The sequence below is a fragment of the Scyliorhinus torazame genome, chromosome 16, assembly GCF_047496885.1.
Source record: "Scyliorhinus torazame isolate Kashiwa2021f chromosome 16, sScyTor2.1, whole genome shotgun sequence".
Taxonomy (NCBI): Eukaryota; Metazoa; Chordata; class Chondrichthyes; order Carcharhiniformes; family Scyliorhinidae; genus Scyliorhinus; species Scyliorhinus torazame.
The window spans coordinates 74,768,991-74,789,573 of NC_092722.1; the positions used below are offsets into that span (position 1 = coordinate 74,768,991).

Below are 20,583 nucleotides of genomic sequence, written 5' to 3' on the forward strand. Positions count from 1 at the left end.
CATGCGCGAGATCATGCCGGACGTTCTGCGCATGCGCGGACTCACGCCGGCCCATCGCCGCCGGCTGGAGCGGCCCCAACCCCTCCGGCGTCAAACTAGCCCCCAAAGACTTGGAGAATTTCTCACTTTCAGGGGCTGTTGCCGCCGAAGGTTTTCCCGCCGGCGTGGGGACTTAGTCTGCTGAAGGGAGAATCCCGCCCTTGATTCCTGACCATGAAAGCACATTCCACTGTTCACCTGGGTGATCCCTGCATGCAAACTGGTCATTCCATCAGATGGTGCCCTCGAATCCCTGGGGTGACAGAGGTGGGATGGTGGTGGTGTGGGGACAGTGTGGGGGGGGGGGGGGGGGGGGGGGGGACACTAGAGTAGTGAGTGCTGGCTGAACTGCGGTCTCTGAGCCAAGCCCAGCCACAATATCTGTCTGTCTGTCTGCCCCCTCAACCGCACCCCCTTTTTGGCTAGCCCAGACCAGCCCACCCCTCACACCCTTGTGACTGAGTGCCGAGGGAGGTTGTAACATTGTGCCCAGGTGTTTAATGTGAAAACATTTCAACAGATTTGTGCTCCAGCTCCTATCACTAAACTGTGCCCCGTCTACCTTTCTGGCCTTACAGGCCCTAATGCTACATCTAGGTGGATCCCCAGATAGTACATCAGGAGTGGAGGCAGCCTGCTGTGATTCCTGCCCTGCAACCTGGGTCCGCTTTGGCCGGCGTCTTCTGGGGCGACCAGGTCTGGATGGGTCCGGCAGCTGTTCGGGTGTCCCAGTTGGCGTGGTGGCGCCCTGTTCTGCCTCTGCCCACAAGATGCACCAGGGGCGGGAGGGAGGGGGTGTGGTCCGAGGTGCTGTAGTGTCCCGGCACCTCCTCTGCGGGAGTCAACGGTGCGGGTCCCATTACCTGCTCCTCCCTCGGCGTGTCTGATGGCCCCCCCAGGCTATTCCTGAGGCTCTCCCACTGCCTGGTGCTGCAAGTCCAGGAGACCCATTGCTATCTCGGCCAGGGTCTGCATTCTCGTGGCCATGGAGCACAGGGAGAGGACCACCTCCGTCTGGGACTGTGCCACATCATGCTGCGACTATGCCACCACCTTCTGGGTTTGTGCCCCATCAGCCAGTGACTGCGCCATCTCCCTCTGGGACTGGGCCAACTCCCTCTGGAACCCGACCACCTCCCTCTGTGTCTGCGCCCCGTCAGCCAGCACCTGGGCAAAGCCGCCAACGCTCTCAATCATGGCCTGCTGTGACTGGACCGCGCTCAGCTGTGCTGCTGCAATGTCCACGTGGCACTGGCGGATGGCTGCCCGTGAGAAGGCAGCCCTGTTCTAGGCCTCGGCCGCCTTGTGCACAGATTGCCCTCGGCCTTGTACATTTTGACCCATGGCCGAAACCCTCGCCCCCACCAATGGTGTTGGTCTGGGTGGCAGGCATGGCTGGCACCATGTCATGCTCTTGCACACGGTTGGACTTCTCTACCTGCGCCTGCAGGTGCTGGATGCTCGCCGATAACCCCTCAAGTCATCCCTGGTTCTGTGACTGCATTTACAGGATCAATGGTTCCGTTCCAGACCTGCGAAACCCGTCAGGACGGCAGCCAGCCCCTGGGGTCAGTCCACCCTCCAACCCGCCGCCCCCTCGGAAGTTCCTACCTCCGCCTGATGGACTGGAGCATTTGTGTGGTGCACATCAGATAGTGTCCCAAGAGCCTCTTCACTAAAGTGCCCAACCGAGGCGAGTGTCTCTGGGATGGTGGAGGGTGTTGGAGACAGCTGTGGTGGGAAATCTGTGTCATCCTCGGACTCGAGCTGCTGGGTGTCCTGGGTCCCGGGTATATGGCTCGCGTCCGAGTCGGTGTCCTCCTCCCTGATCGACACCCGGGACGCTGGCTCTTGCTGGGCGCGGCGTATCCCAGACGCACCCGCCCCATCAGCAGCAGGTCCTGCAAGACACAAGACAAGACGCATGATTAGACCACGGGCCAGCGGGGCGTGCGGGCGGTGGGAAGGGGGTGAGGGGGTGGTGTGGGTGTGGGGAATGCGTGAGCGTCGTGTGGGGTTGAGGGTGTTGTGGGGATGATGGTTGGGTGGGGGTGAGGGAGGTGTGTGGGATGTATGGGGTTGATGCTGGAGTGAGATTGATATTGGGGGGGCGGGGGGGGTGACATATGTGTCACAGTTAACCACAACTCAGCGGCGTCTCTCTTCCTCGCTCGAGGCGAATCTCCACCCCGACGACTGCCCTTCGCTCGGGCCCGCCGACCACGTTCAGAGCCCACGGTGAGGGGCCGCAGGACCTGGGGAGGGGAAACCAGAAAACGCAGTGTTAGACAGTCCGACGACACACGCAGCCCAGGGGGTGGGGAGCTGGCAACTGCAGTGGCTAGGGCACCTGGCCATGGCGGCCAGTATGGCTGCAGGTATGTGGTGCAGGGTAGGGGTTCAGACAGTTTCTTCCGGCACCGCTGGCCGGTCCGGATGATGTTGCTCGTGGCGCTTACTGCCTCTGCCACGTGTGCCCAGGCACGGCGGCAGCTGGCAGACCCTTTCCCAGACCGGGCTACAGGGTCACCCACCTCTCCTCCATGGATTCCAGGAGGGTCTCAAACTCTGCATCGTGAATCTAGGGGCCGCTCTCCTTGCTGCCATCATGTTGGCTTGATGGTGTGTGGGGAGTGAAGTGTGTATGTGCGGCTGCAGCTTGTCAGCCTCCCGAGTGTCAATCGCGAATCCGGGGAAACCCGCATCGTTTCCCATTGGAATCGATTGCATTCCACATGGTGCCGGTGCTAGCCCTCAACAGTCGCTAAGTCGGTCCAGGTGAGGCGTTAGTTTTGCTGTTGTGGAAGTCCACAAATCCTGCCCGAGGTCTTAGGAGCTGAGAATTCCATCAAGTGTGTTTAAACTGAAGCAATTAGGTCATGGAATTTGAGTGGGATAGAGATGAAGTGGTAATGGGAGGAGACAGGTCTGCACCGGGTCTCCAACAGTCAGTTTTTGAGCTTGTGTTACTGGAAGCTGTGAGCTGAACAACAGTTTCTGCAGAAGGCTGTCAGAGATTAAGCATTAATCTGACAGGATTTCTCTCTCTTTTGCCAAGCAGTGTTTTAAAGGAATGAAAGTAATCCCGAGTTTGCTAACTTTATTTAAAAGTGGACTTTGACTTGTGATGGGTTTTGCTTAATTGGAGATAAAGAAGTTAGCAGTTAGGAGTGCAAGTGTTTTATTTTATGGTTTAGCATTGATTAACTGGTAATAGTAAGCAATATATCTGTTAAGGTAGGAAAATACTGCGTTAATAATAACATTTGTTTTAATATACCATATCCGTGTTTGTATGTGGAATCACTCCTGGGGCAAAACATCCTTTCCTCACCGTGTTACAAATTAAAAAAAACAAATTGGGATTTCTGTCTGGTATCCGAGAAAACATTGGGGTCTGGTCCGGAGTTTGTAATCCCACAATCAGATATTTTGTGTGACTGTTAGTCTGCCCTCTGGAGATCAGAGTGACCAAAGCTCTGGCACAGACAGTGTGTTAGGTTCACTGGTGAGAGGAGCCACAGAGCAGGATCTAGTTCCCAGTGCGCTTGGGGTTGGGAGGGTCCCACACTGATGTGATGACTGTGGTGTGATTCTGTCTCCTCTTATCTTTCAGTGAATGGAACGTGCCCAGTCTCCAAGAGACTCACAATGATGTGTGACATGACACTAGGGAATGATTGCAGCAACAACACCCAATGTGACATCTGGCAGATGTGCTGCAAAACCAGCTGTGGGGCGAAATGTGTCCCAACATTCATCAACAAATGTGAGCATCAGTTACAAAGCAGGAGACACGCTCTCATGGGATAGTCCCTGACAGATCAAGCAGGAAGGACCGAGATTAAATGGGACAGTGAACATGGAGATTCACTGTGTATCTAACCCCGTGCTGTACCTGACCTGGGAGTGTTTGATAGGACAGTGTAGAGTGAGCTTTACTCTGTATCTAACCCCGTGCTGTACCTGTCCTGGGAGTGTTTGATTGGGATGGTGTAGAGGGAGATTTACTCTGTATCTAACCCCATGCTGTACCTGTCCTGGGGGTGTTTGATGGGGACAGTGTAGAGGGAGCTTTACTCTGTATCTAACCCCGTGCTGTACCTGTCCTGGGAGTGTTTGATGGGGACAGTATAGAGGGAGCATTACTCTGTATCTAACCCCGTGCTGTACCTGTCCTGGGAGTGTTTGATTGGGATGGTGTAGAGGGAGATTTACTCTGTATCTAACCCTGTGCTCTACCTGTCCTGGGAGTGTTTGATGGGGACAGTGTAGAGGGAGATTTACTCTGTATAAAACCCAGTGCTCCACCTGTCCTGGGAGTGGCGTTGGACTGGGGTGAGCACAGTAAGAAGTCTTACAACACCAGGTTAAAGTCCAACAGGTTTGTTTCAAACACTAGCTTACGGAGCACTGCTCCTTCCTCACCTGAGGAAGGAGCAGTGCTCCGAAAGCTAGTGTTTGAAACAAACCTATTGGACTTTAACCTGGTGTTGTAAGACTTCTTACTGTCCTGGGAGTGTTTGACGGGGACTGTGTAGAGGGAGCTTTACTCTGTATCTAACCATGTGCTGTATCTGTCCTGGGAGTGTTTCATGGGGACATTCTGGAGGGAACGTTACTCTGTATCTAACTCTTGTTGTCCCTGTTCAGGGAGTGTATGATGGGGAAATTGGAGAGTGAACTTTACCCTGTACCTAACCCCGTGCTGTACCTGTCCTGTGAGTGTTTGATGGGGACAGTGTAGAGGGAGCTTTACTCTGTACCTCACCCCACGCTGTACCTGTCCTGGGAGTGTTTGATGGGGACAGTGTAGAGGGAGCTTAACTCTGTATCTAACCCCGTGCTGTACCTGTCCCGGGAGAGTTTGATTGGGATGGTGTAGAGGGAGATTTACTCTGTATCTAACCCTGTGCTGTACCTACCCTGGGAGTGTTTGATGGGGACAGTGAAGAGGGAGATTTACTCTGTATAAAACCCAGTGCTCTACCTGTCCTGGGAGTGGCGTTGGACTGGGGTGAGCACAGTAAGAAGTCTTACAACACCAGGTTAAAGTCCAACAGGTTTGTTTCAAACACTAGCTTTCGGAGCACTGCTCCTTCCTCAGGTGAGCAGTGAGGAAGTGAGGGCATTCCTGAGGAAGGAGCAGCGCTCCGAAAGCTAGTGTTTGAAACAAACCTATTGGACTTTAACCTGGTGTTGTAAGACTTCTTACTGTCCTGGGAGTGTTTGATGGGGACTGTGTAGAGGGAGCTTTACTCTGTATCTAACCCCGTGCTGTACCTGTCCTGGGAATGTTTGATGGGGACATTCTGGAGGGAACGTTACTCTGTATCTAACTCTTGTTGTCCCTGTTCAGGGAGTGTATGATGGGGAAATTGGAGAGTGAACTTTACCCTGTACCTAACCCCGTGCTGTACCTGTCCTGGGGATGTTTGATGGGGACAGTGTGGAGGGAGCTTTACTCTGTATCTCACCCCACGCTGTACCTGTCCTGGGAGTGTTTGATGGGGACAGTGTGGAGGGAGCTTTACTCTGTATCTCACCCCACGCTGTACCTGTCCTGGGAGTGTTTGATGGGGACACAGAGGGAGCTTTACTCTATATCTAGCCCCATGTTGTACTTGGCCTGGGAGTGTCATATTTTTAAATATTTGTATTTGTGTTCTCAAGCTTTTTACATTTTTAGAACATACAAACAAACCCAGCCCCAATGCCACCACTACCCCTCCCCAAACTGCTGCTCCCCACCACCCCTTTACGGCAACCAGGTCCCAAAGTGTAAGAGAAACAAAACCCACCTCTGATGGAACCCCTCAGAGCAAATTTCACCTTCTCCAAGTGCAGGAACTCCATTAGATCCCCCAGCCACACCGAGGCACAGGTGGGAGGAGCTGACCTCCACCCCAACAGGACCCGCCTTCAAGCAATCTACGAGGCGAACGCTAAGACGTCTGCCCCCACACCCACCTGCAGCTCCAGCTGGTCTGACACCCCGAATATGGCCTCCAGGGGTCTCGGTTCCAAATCCACCTGTACGACCTCCGATATGGTGCTGAAGAATGACCCCAAAATGTCTCCCACTTCGGGCAGCACCAGAACATATGGACATGGTTGGCTGAAGCCCTCCCACACCGCTCGCATCTATCCTCCATTCCCTCAAACAGACAGCTCATCCTCGCCTTCGTTAAGTGTGCCCTGTGCACGAGGTCGAGGCGTTGATCCTTCATAGCACTCCGCACCATAGTCCATCCTCCAACACCATCCCCAACTCTTCCTCCCACTCGGCCTTAATCCTTTCCACAGACTCCATGTCCTCCTCCATAATCCTGCCATTGTTCGGCGAAACGGCCCACCTCTCCAGCACCCCTTGGCAGAACCTTCATCTTTACTGGCCGCACCCGGCCTGCCAGTAACAAGGGGAAACTATCCCATTGCCCCAAGTCTTCCTTTTCCCACCCCACCAGGCTCGTGAAGTTTACAAATTAGCGCCCAGTCCCACGCCACCTGCACCCCAAAATACCTAAAATGAGTTTTCGCTACCCAGAAAGGCAACCATTCCACTCCCGCCCCTACCCCAGGAGAAGACACCACAAAATATTTGCTTTTCCCTAAATTTAACTTACACTCCGAAAATGCCTGAAATTTCCTTAGCAACCCCATTATGTCCCTCACTGACGAGCTTGGGTCCGAGATGTACAGCAGCAGATCATGCGTGTACAGACACACCCTATGCTCCACCCATCCTCACTATCCCCTTTCATAAGTACGAGCCCCTCAGTGCAATGGCCAAGGGCTCAATTGCCAGTGCGACTGAATGGGGGACGTGGGGCATCCCTGCCTTGTTCCCCGAAAAAGTGGGAAGTACCCTGAATTCATATTGTTCATCTGCACTCATGCTTTCGGATCATTGTATAACAATCTCACCCATGCAACATACTTAGGCCCAATCCCAAACTTCTCCAGCACCGCAAACAAGTAACTCCACTCCAATCTGTCAATCGCCTTCTCCACATCTAATGCCAACGCCACCTCTAACTCCCTTCCCTGTGCCGGAGAAAGCACCATGTTCAGCAGCTGCCGCATGTTTGATGACAGCTGCCTGCCCTTGATGAACCCTGTCTGATCCTCACTTACCAACTTCGGAAGGCACTCTTCCAACCTCTCTGCCAACCCCTTTGCCAATGTCTTAGCACCATGTTCAGTCGAGAAATGAGCTTGTGTGACCCGCACTCTACTGGATTCTTCTGCATTTTGAGTAATAATAAGATGAATGCCTGCCTCATTGTCTCCAGCAACACTCCCCTTATCATCACTGTTATGCTCTGTGTTCTGGCCGTAGTACAGCTGCACACAGAACATCTAGTTCTTTGACTAGTAAGATAGTTTTATTAACAAGATGAATACGTGGAAAGATAACTGACGAACTATATTACAAACGGTAACGATACAAATGAATTCAGTGAATTCTCCTGCAGCTACTTCTAGTGCGACTGCCCTCTAATACGACTTACTGCCAATTGCCAGATATCTCGAGTCTATCTCTATCGCCACCAGCTGGTTGGACGGCGCATCGATAACTACATACATTGATAGACAACTATATACAAAACAGTGCACAGGCATATCACCACAAAGGGACAATTTAGCGTGGCCAATCCACCTAACCTGAACATCTTTGAGTTGTGGGGGTGAAACCTACGCAGACACGGGGAGAATGCGCAAACTCCACACGGACAGTGACCCAGCGCCGGGATTCGAACCCGGATCCTCAGCGCCGTAGTCCCAGTGCTAACCATTGCACCACGTGCCGCCCTTGGTGCACAGTTTATTACACGTTCATAATGACTTAGTCCCGTTGGTCTTCTGAACCTTGACCGGATACTCGATCTGCTTAAACTTTTGGAAGACCGGTTTTCTGGCGGGTCTTTTCTGCGTCACCGCCTTTTTCAACCTTTTGAAGTGATGCTTTCTACTCCGTCTCCGTGTGTTTTCTTACATATCGGCCGTATTGCTTGTGTCTTCACTGTCACATGTGCTTCCCTGTCAACCAACTGTGTCCTCAACTCTTCTTCTCTTCCCCTTCCTTCTCTTTTGAATGATCCGCTGATTACATATCCTTTTTTTTTGTTGACTCTAGTGGTATCCTTCTTGTTGCTGGACTCTGCCAAGGGATTAGCCGGTTCCGGATCCCTGGTTGTAGTGGCTGTTTCTGGATCTTTTGCTGTGTAAACTGACTCTGGCTCTGCTGTCACAGTATCTGACTCTGGTGTCTTTGCTGCATTGAGGAGTTTTGATTTATCCATAGTGCTTGTGCTCGATCTGCATACCCTCAACTGGTGAGGCATCTAACGTCTGCATACTTTTGGATGCTTTTGCAGTTGCAGGCAAGCCTGCGACTATAGGAATGATCTGCAAACCTTTGCATTCCGGTGTCGTAGCTGGGTCAATGTCCTCAACATTTCTGCACTTTTCACTTTAGATTCAATTAGCATCTCATTCTCATCTGATATAATGATACATGCTTCGCCTTTCATTGGAGAAGTGGACAAAGATGTATCCATTTGTTCTCCCCGCAAGTCTTTTGGTGGAGTGGCCTCGGGTATTAGGGAGTCCGCTGTAGGAACCATTCAATGTAGGAACCATTCCGTGGGAATAGGGTGATTCATCGTACTGCCCTGGAGCCAATTTCTCCAAAATGGGGATCATTTCTTCAGTTACCAGTTGGCTGTTCGCCGTTGGTTTGCTCTCAGTTGGTGTATCTGCTGCTCCAATCTCACTTTCAGTCTCTGCACGTGCCATTTTAGAGCTTTCACCCTTAACGTTGTCCTGCACAGATTGGGTGCCCCTTGTGATCACCTCGTCACAACCGCCAAAACCAACTGAATAGTTTTCCATAGTCATCCTCTTCTGGCTCAACATCTGAGTCTTCACGTTCCTCATCGTAATCATGGTCATCATAATTATCATTGCGTAATCATAATCGTAGCCATCATCATCTGCAATGGCTTCGCCTGTAAAATATGACACTGCACGTGGAATTACGTGTTTGCGCAAGAATTGACCAATCTCAAAGTCAGCAGCGAGTCTTGCTGAGAACCTTCATCCTACTCTCCATGCTCTGGAACTCTAGGAGGATTGAAGAAATTGAAGAAAGGGTCATTCGATACAGTTTTCTACCAATGCCCTGACCCGTACACTTCTGCTTTATTTTAATGGTTTTCAATGTGACGTTTTTTCCTTTCTTCCAGTCGATCCGGCACCCTGTGCATCCCATGATTTCTGGTTCATCAAAGAAGAAAAAATCTAACTCGTCAGGTTGTGACTCCATCTGGTAGGCTTTCGTGACTACCTCATTTGTGAAATACTCATTTGGCTCAAACGTAAACTCCAGAGTGAAGCTCATTGCTTGTTCAAGCTCTGAACATTTTACGTTTACATCTTGTAGATGCTTTAAGCTAGGCCCATCATGCTCCTGTATTATGCCACTGAACAACTTCACATTCTTGAAGACTGTTAATAAGAATTCTGTAATTTGTTTTGGCTTCTATGAGGACTCATGAACCGTGTGTTGTGTTTGCTGTTCGATTTTTAGTAAGAAATCTACCAAACAATTTGTGGCTTGTCCAAACCAGGATCTTTATTAAATTACAGGATCTTTATTAAATTGGTAAGATAGCGACCTGTGTCAGAGCACGCTATCATGGAGTTTCTTTGTACTCCCCTGGAACTAACCCGAGGCACAACTGTTCTCTTGTACATCTTATAACCATCTCCCGATCACCGGATGTACCCGCTCTTATATCTGAGTGCCTTGTTACATGACCCCTGTCTGGAGACCTCATGGTGTCTATACCACCACCTGCTGGGTTGGAGGTTGCACCACCAGCCATCTACAATATTACTTACAGGCATATCACCACATCCCCTTTCCTCAGAAAACATTATGGTTTATTTGTAATCGTTATTACCTTTTTAACTTTATATATTTGTGATATGTTTAAACAATGTGAACAAGTTTAACTGGGGTGCCCATAAGCATGACATGCCTTGGTCCGTGTCCGCCTCTTTCACCCAGGTCATTGTGCCTCCCTCACGGGATCACCCCTGCATTCATTTGGGCTATTACCAGCCTTTTCAAAGACTGGTTTACATGCCGACCTCTTGCTTCTTCTCCTCTTTACTCTGTGCCTTTGGAAGGCCTGCATCCGTGATTGGCACACATGCGTCACCAGCCTCTTTCTTTTGTTCTTCTTGCCACGATGCTGTTTGCTGTTTCTTTTGCCTCTGGTTTATCAGTCATGACCTCACCTTCTTTTTTATTTTTACCAGTGGAATGAGCTGGCTCTCCCAGTCTTCTCCTTTTTCTCCTCCTTGTTTTGACAATTGTTTTGCAAATTTTTTTGTGCTTATGTTGAGGCTTGGCAGCCCCTGGTTCGGTAGTGGTCTGCACCCTGTGTTCAGAGGTCTGCGGATGCTCGGGTGGATACTGAGGCGCCGATACGTCATCACGAGGTTGTGTGACCCCGCCCACTTCTGTGGCCTCAATGGGATGTTCGAGCGCCTCAGTGTCTGGTGCCTGGGTGGAGGTTAAATCTACGGCAACAGGTGCCTCCCCTTTTTGGCTGACTGGAGCATCACTTAATGGCTCCTCTTCACTCAAAATAACTATGCTGACACTCTCTGGTCATGATGATTCAGACATTGGGTCATCATGGCCTTGTTCGAGAATATACGATCGATCCATTAGGCTGCCTAGCGAGATAGTCATCAGGTCCTCCGTTGTTACACTCTCGGAGTTGTCAATCTTTTCAACATCAGAGCTGCCATCGTCGTATTCATCATCGATTCGTCCCATTCATCCTCAGTATTCATGATGATCAGGGAGTCGACTACTGGAATTATTTCAGAGGCCTGAAACGATTCACCAAGTACGTCTGGAGCAAGCTTCTCCAAGATTGGGATGATGTAGTCTGTTTCTAGCTTGTTCAGTGGCTGGTCCTCCGAGGTATCAGCAACTTCAATCTCAGTTTTTATTTTGGAGTGCGCCATCTCAGAGCTTCCGCTCTTCTCTGTGTCCAGTGCTGTCTGGGCATTCCCCGCGACCACCTCGTCATTCCTTCCAAAACACTGGAGTGCCACTTCTTTGGCCTTTTCATTTAGCCCATCCTTGCTCCTGCAAAAAAGATCTACAAGCAGTTCATACTGGTCTTCATCTGTCTCACCTTCCACGCCATTACTTTCCGCATCTTCTTCGAAGTATTCAAACATATATTCACAATATTCATCGCCGGATTCAGCATCGTCTGCAATGATTTCCCCTGTAAAATGCAACATTGCACACGGAATTATGTGTTCACGCAGGAGGCCGCCGTGATCAAAGTCAGCATTGAGTTTGACTGCCAAACGTTTGCTTAACATTCCACGCTGTGGAATTTCAGGAGGACTGGAGAAATTGAAGAACGATTCATTTGGCACAGTTTTCATGATTGTTCTGTGAGTGCTTCAACCTTTGTGCTTCAGCTTAGTTTTAATTTTTTTCAGTGTGGCATTTTTGCCCTCCCTCCAGTCGATCTTACAGCCTGTGCACTCCTGTATCATGCCACTGAGCACGTGCATGTTCTTGAAGACTGTTAACCAGAATTGCGGAATGCTTGCTGGCTGTTCTGTCTCTTTGTTTGATTTGTCGTCCTCCCCCTAGATTTCTTCTCAATCCTCATCAACCGTGCACACTTGTAGGGATCTGTAATATTCAGCTGGCCACCTGTCTTCCGGGGTACACAGTCGCTCAACTAAGTTCACGGATTCACATGAGTCCACTCTTATGATGGACTCAATGTCCATATCTACAATATAAAACAGTAACACGAACGTCATGTCGTCCACGGAGAGCTCAAGTTCACATTCACCGAAAGTCTCCATCCTTTTTGTACCGCAGCACACCGGCAGTCCCGGCGAATCAGCGACTTTCAGCTGCGTGTTCATCTTGTGCAATGCTGGCCAGCTGAGGAAGTTGGCCCTCGTTTTAATGTCAAGGTTGCATCGTAGTAATGAGCTATTCAGGAACACCATCGATTTCCATCTGGTTTTGATGGTTTCCGAGATCTTAATAGCTTCGGTCTTTTTGAAATTGTACTTTCATCTTTTTTGTTCGGACTCTTCTGGTACATGGTTGCAATGAGATTGATGAAGAACTGTTAGTCGGTATTTATCTCAACAACCACATTTACTGATTTTATATGGTCCATTGAAGGATGGGCAAAACACTGTTTTCCAAAATGCCCAACATGGCCACACCAGGAACAGACTTTTTCAAAGGCCGGACATTGCCGTGGGCCTTGTCGAGTGCCACACATTTGGCACAGGATGGAGGCTCCTGTCAGCCACTTAAAATGGTCATCTGCACTGAAACCATGTTTCTTCATGATGTGTGTCACAGCACTAATGGCGCTGGCATTTTCCTCTGAGTTGGTGCCAAAATGCTTCGAGCTGAGTGCACTGTTTTGCTGTGCAGCCATCTCATTCGCACAATACATCTTAAAGTGGCTTTCTGATTAAGGCCCTTCTTTCTGGGTACACGTACTAACTATGTCACGTTCACATGCTTCGTTATTTTTCATAGAGCAATACCGATCAGTTTAATGCTTCATCATAGCCCTTGTTCTGCTCTTCGCTGTCACAGACAAAGGTATTATATAGTTCTGCTGCTTGAGGACCTGCTGCCATGAACAACAATAAGCCTGTTGTCAGGTTGTGCCTGCAGGCCTAGGGCTACAATATAGAATCCGAATAGCTGCTTAAATGCAGCTACATCAAACGTGAATTGAAGCTGATGGGGTCCCTTTATACGTCCATCTCTAGCTCCATCCTTCTGTTGCGCCATGTCGCCACAGGCTGCAGATCACCAGATCGGTCTGTCCGCCGAATTTTAACTTTGTCACATCCGTCGTTATCTTCAAATCTTCAGCACTCTGGTACCATGTTATCTTCAAATCTTCAGTATTCTTGTACCATGCTGTGTTTGGTGTTCGGTGTCTAGCAAGGAATCTACAACAACTTGTGACTTTTTCCAAACCAGGATCTTTATTAAATCGCTGATGGTAGGATACTAATCTGTTACAGAGCAAGTTATCATGGAGTTTCTTTGTACTCCCCTGGAACTATCCTGAGGCATGACTGTCCTCTTGTACATCTTATAACCGTCTCCCGATCACCGGATGTGCCCACACGTATATCTGAGTGCCTTGTCATGTGACCCCTGTCTGGAGACCGCAGGGTTTGTCTGTACCGCCATCTACAGTATCACCACACCGTGTCCGCAATGGAAAATGATATGATGTGACTTCGGTTGTGACTTCGGATGTGTACCCATGCTTCGAGTTCACATGCTCCCAACGTCGTAATCTCATTCCCACTGAAGTTTGTTAGTAGTCTCGTTTGATTGACGACTTTCAGTTTAACTTGCAGCCCGTTCAAATTGGACAAGCTGAGAAGGTTAGCCCTCACTCCCGTGTCGAGCTTGCATTTGATCAATGTATCATTCAGCATTGTCCATCTGTCTTCGATGGTATCAGCATCACCAGCACTATTGCCACAACTGGTCAGTAAAACTTCTTCACTCTTCATATTCGGACTCATCGTGTCCTTGTTCCAAATCAGGTGAATAAAAAGCAGGTCTTCAATGGATATCTCATCAATTGCGTAGACTGATCCTGTTTGGTCCACTGTTGGACACGAAAAGCATTGCTTCGCAAAGTGATTTTTTTCGGCCATACTTGGAACACACCATTCCAAATGCCGGTCTTTGCCGTGGCCCATGTCGATTGCCACAGTGCTGGTATAAAATGACAGACCCGGTCGACCGTTTAAAATGGCCACCTGCCCTGCGACCACATTTTTTATTCAACTGTGTCACAATGCTTATGGCGCTGGTGTCTTCTTCCAGTTTGACGCCAAAATGTTTCAGGTTAAGCGTACTGATCTGCTGTGCAGCTAACAGCTTGCATGACAAATCTTGATAGCGTTTTCTAATTGAACCTCAATAACCTCTCACTTACTTTATCATTCGATGTCCCGAACACTATCTGATCATGGCTCATCGACGACTTTAGAGTACTAAAATTGAACGACCGCGCCTTCACCCCAAGTCGGTTAAAAAAACCTGCTTTTTGCGTATGCGTGCAAAATATATAATGTTCAAACGTTTCATTTTTCTTCGGGGAGCAATGCCGATCAAAGTACTTTATTACTTCTTTGAAGCTCTTGCTTTCCCCTTCGAACGTGAAGGTATTGTAAATTTATTTTGCTTGAGAACCAGCAACGCAATACGCCTCTCATCAGGCTGCCTGCAGGCCAAGGGCTGCAACATAGCGTCTATATTGCTGCTTAAAAAAAGACATGCCAATTCTCATCTACATTACCAGTGACTTGAGCTGGTGGGGTGCCTTCAAACCTTCCATCTCTAACTTAACAGTCTTTCCGTGTGTTGAGTCGCAGTTGCCGGTAGTTTGCCAGCTATGTGGAAGAATGTTCTTTTTTCTATCTTCAGCCTGTTTCGTCCCGTCTTCTCTGTTGTTATCTTCAATTGATCAACACTCTTGGTACCATGTTATCTTCTGTGTTGTGGTTGTAGTACAGATGCACACAGAACATTTAGCTGTTTGACGAGTAAGATAGTTTTATTAACAAGATGAACACGTGGAAAGATAACAGATGTAAAGAAATAAATGAATTCTTGAATTCTCCTGGAGCTACTTCTAGTGTGATTGTCGTCTTGTCCGGCTTACTGCCAACTACCGGATATCTTGATTCACATTGTAGGTCTCTATCGCCACCAACTAGTTGGAGATCACATCGATCACTATATACACTGATAGACAACTGTATACAAAACTGTGCACAGGCATATCACCACAATCGCATCCTCATATATTTCTACCATCAGCAGTGCCAACTTATCTTGAACTTTTTAATGAAATTCCACTAAAATTCCAGGTGCCTTGCCCAATTGCATCTTCCCTATTGCTGCCTGAACTTCCTCCACCCAACGAGTTTCTTCAATCTGGCCCTCTCCTCCCCTCCCAGCTCTGGACAAAACATCGCTCCAGAAACTCCTTCATCTCGGACACATCCTCCGACAGCTCCGGCTTATTCAAGCACCAATAAAAGTCTTCAAACCTTATTCACCTGCTCCGGCGGCACCATCACCCGTTCCATACCTAATCCACGTGATCTCCCTTGCTGCTGCCTACCGACGGAGCTAGCCCGCCAGCCATCGACTGACCTTCTCACCATATTCATAAACCAACCCCCTCGCTCACCTCAACTGCCGAACCGTTCTCCCCGTGAACAGAAGATCACACTTTGCCTGTTCCTCCTTCCTCCTCACCAATAGCCCTGACTCCGGATCCTCCGCATACCTTCCATCAACCTCAAAATCTCCGCTATCAGCCGCTGCTGCTCCTCCCGCGCCTCCCTACCCACATTCTCCTTGAACAAAAACTCCACATAATCCTCTATCACCTTCCCCACCTTAATGCAGAAATTCGGGTCTGCCAACAAACCCACATCCAACCTCCACACCGGCCTCGGAGCTGGGCCCTTCTCCAAGACCACATCCACCCAGCATGGTCCGATATCACAATCGCCGAATACTCTGCCTTCTTTACCCCAGCTAGTAGCGCCTTCCCTACCACAAAAAAGTCGATCCTCGAGTACACCTTATGCACCGGCAAAAAAAACAAATTTACTCTGTATCGAACCCCCCCCCCCCCACCCCCCCCACCCCCCCCCCCACCCCCACCCCCCCACCCCGTCCCCCCCTGCTGTACCTGTCCTGGGAGTGTTTGATAGGGGCGGTGTAGAGGGAGCTTTACTCTGTATCTAACCCCGTGCTGTACCTGTCCTGGGAGTGTTTGATGGGGACAGTGCAGAGGGAGCTTTACTCTGTATCTAACCCCATGCTGTACCTGTCCTGGAGTGTTTGAAGGGGACAGTGTAGAGGGAGCTTTACTCTGTATCTAACCCCATGCTGTATCTGTCCTGGGAGTGTTTGATGGGGACAGTGTAGAGGGAGCTTTACTCTGTATCTAACGCCGTGCTGTACCTGCCCTGGAGTGTTTGAAGGGGACAGTGTAGAGGGAGCTTTACTCTGTATCTAACCCCGTGCTGTACCTGTCCTGGGAGTGTTTGATGGGGACAGTGTAGAGGGAGCTTTACTCTGTATCTAACGCCGTGCTGTACCTGCCCTGGAGTGTTTGAAGGGGACAGTGTAGAGGGAGCTTTACTCTGTGTCTAACCCCATGCTGTATCTGTCCTGGGAGTGTTTGATGGGGACAGTGAAGAGGGAGATTTACTCTGTATCTACCCCCGTGCTGTACCTGTCCTGGGAGTGTTTGATGGGGACAGTGTAGAGGGAGCTTTACTCTGTATCTAACACTGTGCTGTACCTGTCCTGGGAGTGTTTGATAGGGGCGGTGTAGAGCAGTGTCCTTCAAACTCGGAGGCGTGACCGGAGGGTTGTGGAGCCGACCTTCGCAGCGCTCCCGATCGCGCAAATCCCCACACAGCAGGTGGCTTTAATAACGCCGGCTGCAAGCGGCCTTTAAAATGGCCACGAACATGTAAAAAAAATTCAGCCGCATTGCACATGGGCGCCCGATCATCGCCGCGCATGCGCAGTACGGCAGCTATTTTTTTTAAACGGTCACAGCTTTTTGTTTTACAAGTTCAGGGGATTTTATTCATTTATTTTATTCATTTAATTTTTATTTCTTTCATTTACTTTACTCATTTTATTTTTTTTTACAAGTTCCGGGGGGGTTTTATTTGATAAAACTTTACAGGAAAAAAATGCTGAACTTTGGACAGATGGAAACTCCATGGGCGCAATTCTCCCAAAGGGAGACAAAGTCCCGACGCCGGAGTGACAACCGGAGTGTTTCACTCCGGCGTCGGAGCCTGCTCCCAGCCCCCTATTCTCCCGCCCCCGGGGGGCTAGGAGAGGGGTCGCATATTTTACGCGCGCTGGGCCTTGGTGCCGCGTAAAAAGCAGCGCCGCGTAAATGAGGTCAGCCACGCATGCGCGGTTCCGTCCTCAATGAGGCCGCCCCGCAAGAAGATGGCGGATGGATCTTGCGGGTCGGCGGAGGAAAGGAGGTCCTCCTTTAGAGGGGTTGGCCCGCCGATCGGTGGGCCCCGATCGCGGGCCAGACTCCATCGGAGGTCGCCCCAGTGAAGGAACCCCCTCCCACCCCCTCCAACAAGCCGCGCCCCGAGCGTTCCCGCACAGTTCCCGCCGGCAGTGACCAGGTGTGGACGGCGCCGACGGGAACCTGTCGTGTCGGAGCTGCCGCTCGGCCCATCCGGGCCGGAGAATAGTGGGGGTACCGGAAAATCGTCGTTGTGAGTGTCTTGGGCGATTCTCCGGCTGGCGTGGCGCAGACCTCGACGTGGCCGTTCCCGCCGGTTGATATAATAGCGGGCCGGCGATTCTCCCAACTGGCGCGGCCTCGGAGAATCGTGCCCAAAACTTTCCGACATGGGAAGGCTTCACCTTCATCCAACAGGTTCCATTGGAGGAGCGTGAACGAGGGCCAAAGGGACCCAAAGCCATTTCCGACATTTTTTTCAGCATCAAACAAGGTAAGAGAAAATGGCGGGTCGCACAGGTCGGCCGGCGTCGGTCGCGAAGGTCGGCCGGGTTGGGTCCCGAAGATTGACCGGTTGGTAAAAATGGGTCCCCGGAAAAAAAGTTTGAAGAACACTGGTGTAGAGGGATCCTAAAACTCTGTGTCTAACCCTGTTCTGGGAGTGTTTGATGTTGACAGTAAAGAGGGAGCTTTACTCTGTATCTAACCCTGTGCTGTACCTGTCCTGGGAGTGTTTGATGGGGACAGTGTAGAGGGAGCTTTACTCTGTATCTAACCCTGTGCTGTACCTGTCCTGGGAGTGTTTGATGGGGACAGTGTAGAGGGAGCTTTACTCTGTATCTAACCCTGTGCTGTACCTGTCCTGGGAGTGTTTGGTGGGGACAGTATAGAGGGAGCTTTACTCTGTATCTAACCCTGTGCTGTACCTGTCCTGGGAGTGTTTGATGGGGACAGTGTAGAGGGAGCTTTACTCTGTATCTAACCCTGTGCTGTACCTGTCCTGGGAGTGTTTGATGGGGACAGTGTAGAGGGAGCTTTACTCTGTATTTAACCCTGTGCTGTACCTGTCCTGGGAGTGTTTGATGGGGACAGTGTAGAGGGAGCTTTACTCTGTATCTAACCCTGTGCTGTACCTGTCCTGGGAGTGTTTGATGGGGACAGTGTAGAGGGAGCTTTACTCTGTATCTAACCCTGTGCTGTACCTGTCCTGGGAGTGTTTGATGGGGACAGTGTAGAGGGAGCTTTACTCTGTATCTAACCCTGTGCTGTACCTGTCCTGGGAGTGTTTGATGGGGACAGTGTAGAGGGAGCTTTACTCTGTATCTAACCCTGTGCTGTACCTGTCCTGGGAGTGTTTGATGGGGACAGTGTAGAGGGAACTTTACTCTGTATCTAACCCTGTGCTGTATCTGTCCTGGGAGTGTTTGATGGGGACAGTGTAGAGGGAGCTTTACTCTGTATCTAACCCTGTGCTGTACCTGTCCTGGGAGTGTTTGATGGGGACAGTGCAGAGGGAGCTTTACTCTGTATCTAACCCCGTGCTGTACCTGTCCTGGGAGTGTTTGATGGGGACAGTGTAGAGGGAGATTTACTCTGTATCTCACCCCGTGCTGTACCTGTCCTGGGAGTGTTTGATGGGGACAGTGTAGAGGGAGCTTTACTCTGTATCTAACCCTGTGCTGTACCTGTCCTGGGAGTGTTTGATGGGGACAGTGTAGAGGGAGCTTTACTCTGTATCTAACCCCGTGCTGTACCTGTCCTGGGAGTGTTTGATGGGGGCAGTGTAGAGGGAGCTTTACTCTGTATCTAACCCTGTGCTGTACCTGTCCTGGGAGTGTTTGATGGTGGCAGTGTTGACCTTAATTTACTCTGCAATTGAGGTTTTGATATCTGACATTTGACTGATTTCGATTTTTACGTTATTTAGTTTTGCCAAAGAAATGTCCAGAAGTTTCCAAAGTGTTGTCTCTCTGCACGAAAAACGTGACTCAGTCTTGTGAGGATGATGACGATTGCCACGCTTATCAACAGTGTTGTGACATTGGATGTGGCAAGAAATGTCTCTACTCATTCACACAAGGTGAGCCTGGGTCTGAGAGAGTGACTGTGACAAACTGGGGGAAATAGGCAACAACCACATGGAGATAGATTCCTATAGACCCAAGACTGGTAGGGAGGAGTCCATTGGTCCCTAGACTGCAGAGGACAGTCTAGGGTTTATCAGTCCAAGCTGTAGAGAACAGAGACTGATAGAAACTAGACTGGAGAACACAGAGGCTGATAGAGCCAGAACTGCAGAGGACAGAGAATGATAAACACTAACCACTAGAGGGCAGATGCTGCTATTTCCATTAAACCCCTGCAGTGCTGAAGGAATCCATTCAGATCATTGAGTCTGCAATGACCCTCCAAAATAGCACTCTGTATAAGCCCACATCCAGCTTCTCCCCATAACCCTGTGCATTTATCATGGCCAATCCACATCACTTGTACATCTTTGGACTGTGAGAGGACAGTGGAGCATCTGGAGGAAACCCACACAGATATGGGGAGAATGTACAAACTTCACACAGTCACCCAAGGCCAGAATCGATCCCGGCCCCCTGGCAATGTGAGGCAGCGGTGCTAACCACTGTGTAACCTTGTTGCCTCAGGCGTGACTATGAAATGTTTCACAGTTCAGTATGAAAGACGCGAGGCTCTAAAGACCAGGGTCAGATTTTCAGTTCCCAGGTGCAGCTTTGCAAGGCTCAGGAAGTGAAAATTAAAAACTATAAGATGATTGGTTCATGAAACGGGGTGTCGGGGAAACTGGGACAATTAATCCATTGCCTATCAGCAACTGAAGACACTGAGAGAATTCCCATTGGGAATCTGGCCCCACGTATCCGTCTGTGTGCAAAGAACAAAGAAAAGTACAGCACAGGAACAGGCCCTTCGGCCCTCCAAGCCTTCGTCGACCATGCTGCCCACCGAACCTAAATCCTTCCACACATCTGGGGTCCGTATGCCTGTATTCCCATCCGATTCATGTATTTGTCAAGATGCCCCATAAATGTTACTTTCGTCCCTGCTTCCACCACCTCCTCCGGCAGCGAGTTCCAGGCACCCACTACCCTCTGTGCAAAAAACTTTCCTCGCACTTCTCCTCTAAACTTTGCCCTTCGTACCTTAAACCTATACCCCGTAGTAATTAACTATTCCACCCTGAGGAAAAAGCTTCGGACTATCCACTCTGTCTATGCCCCTCAAAATTAGTAGACTTCTTTCAGGTCGTCCCTCAATTTCCGTCATTCCAGTGAGAACAAACCACGTTTATTCAGCCTTTCCTCACAGCTATGCCCTCCATACCAGGCAACATCCTGGTAAACATCTTCTACACCCTCTCTAAATG

General features: G+C 49.9%; 1 pseudogene; it reads right to left on the reverse strand.

Moving 5' to 3' along the window:
* Positions 1 to 8,902: 8,902 nt before the first annotated feature.
* LOC140392262 (nucleosome assembly protein 1-like 1) lies at positions 8,903 to 10,548 on the reverse strand (annotated as a pseudogene).
* Between the last annotated feature and the right edge of the window lie 10,035 nt (positions 10,549 to 20,583).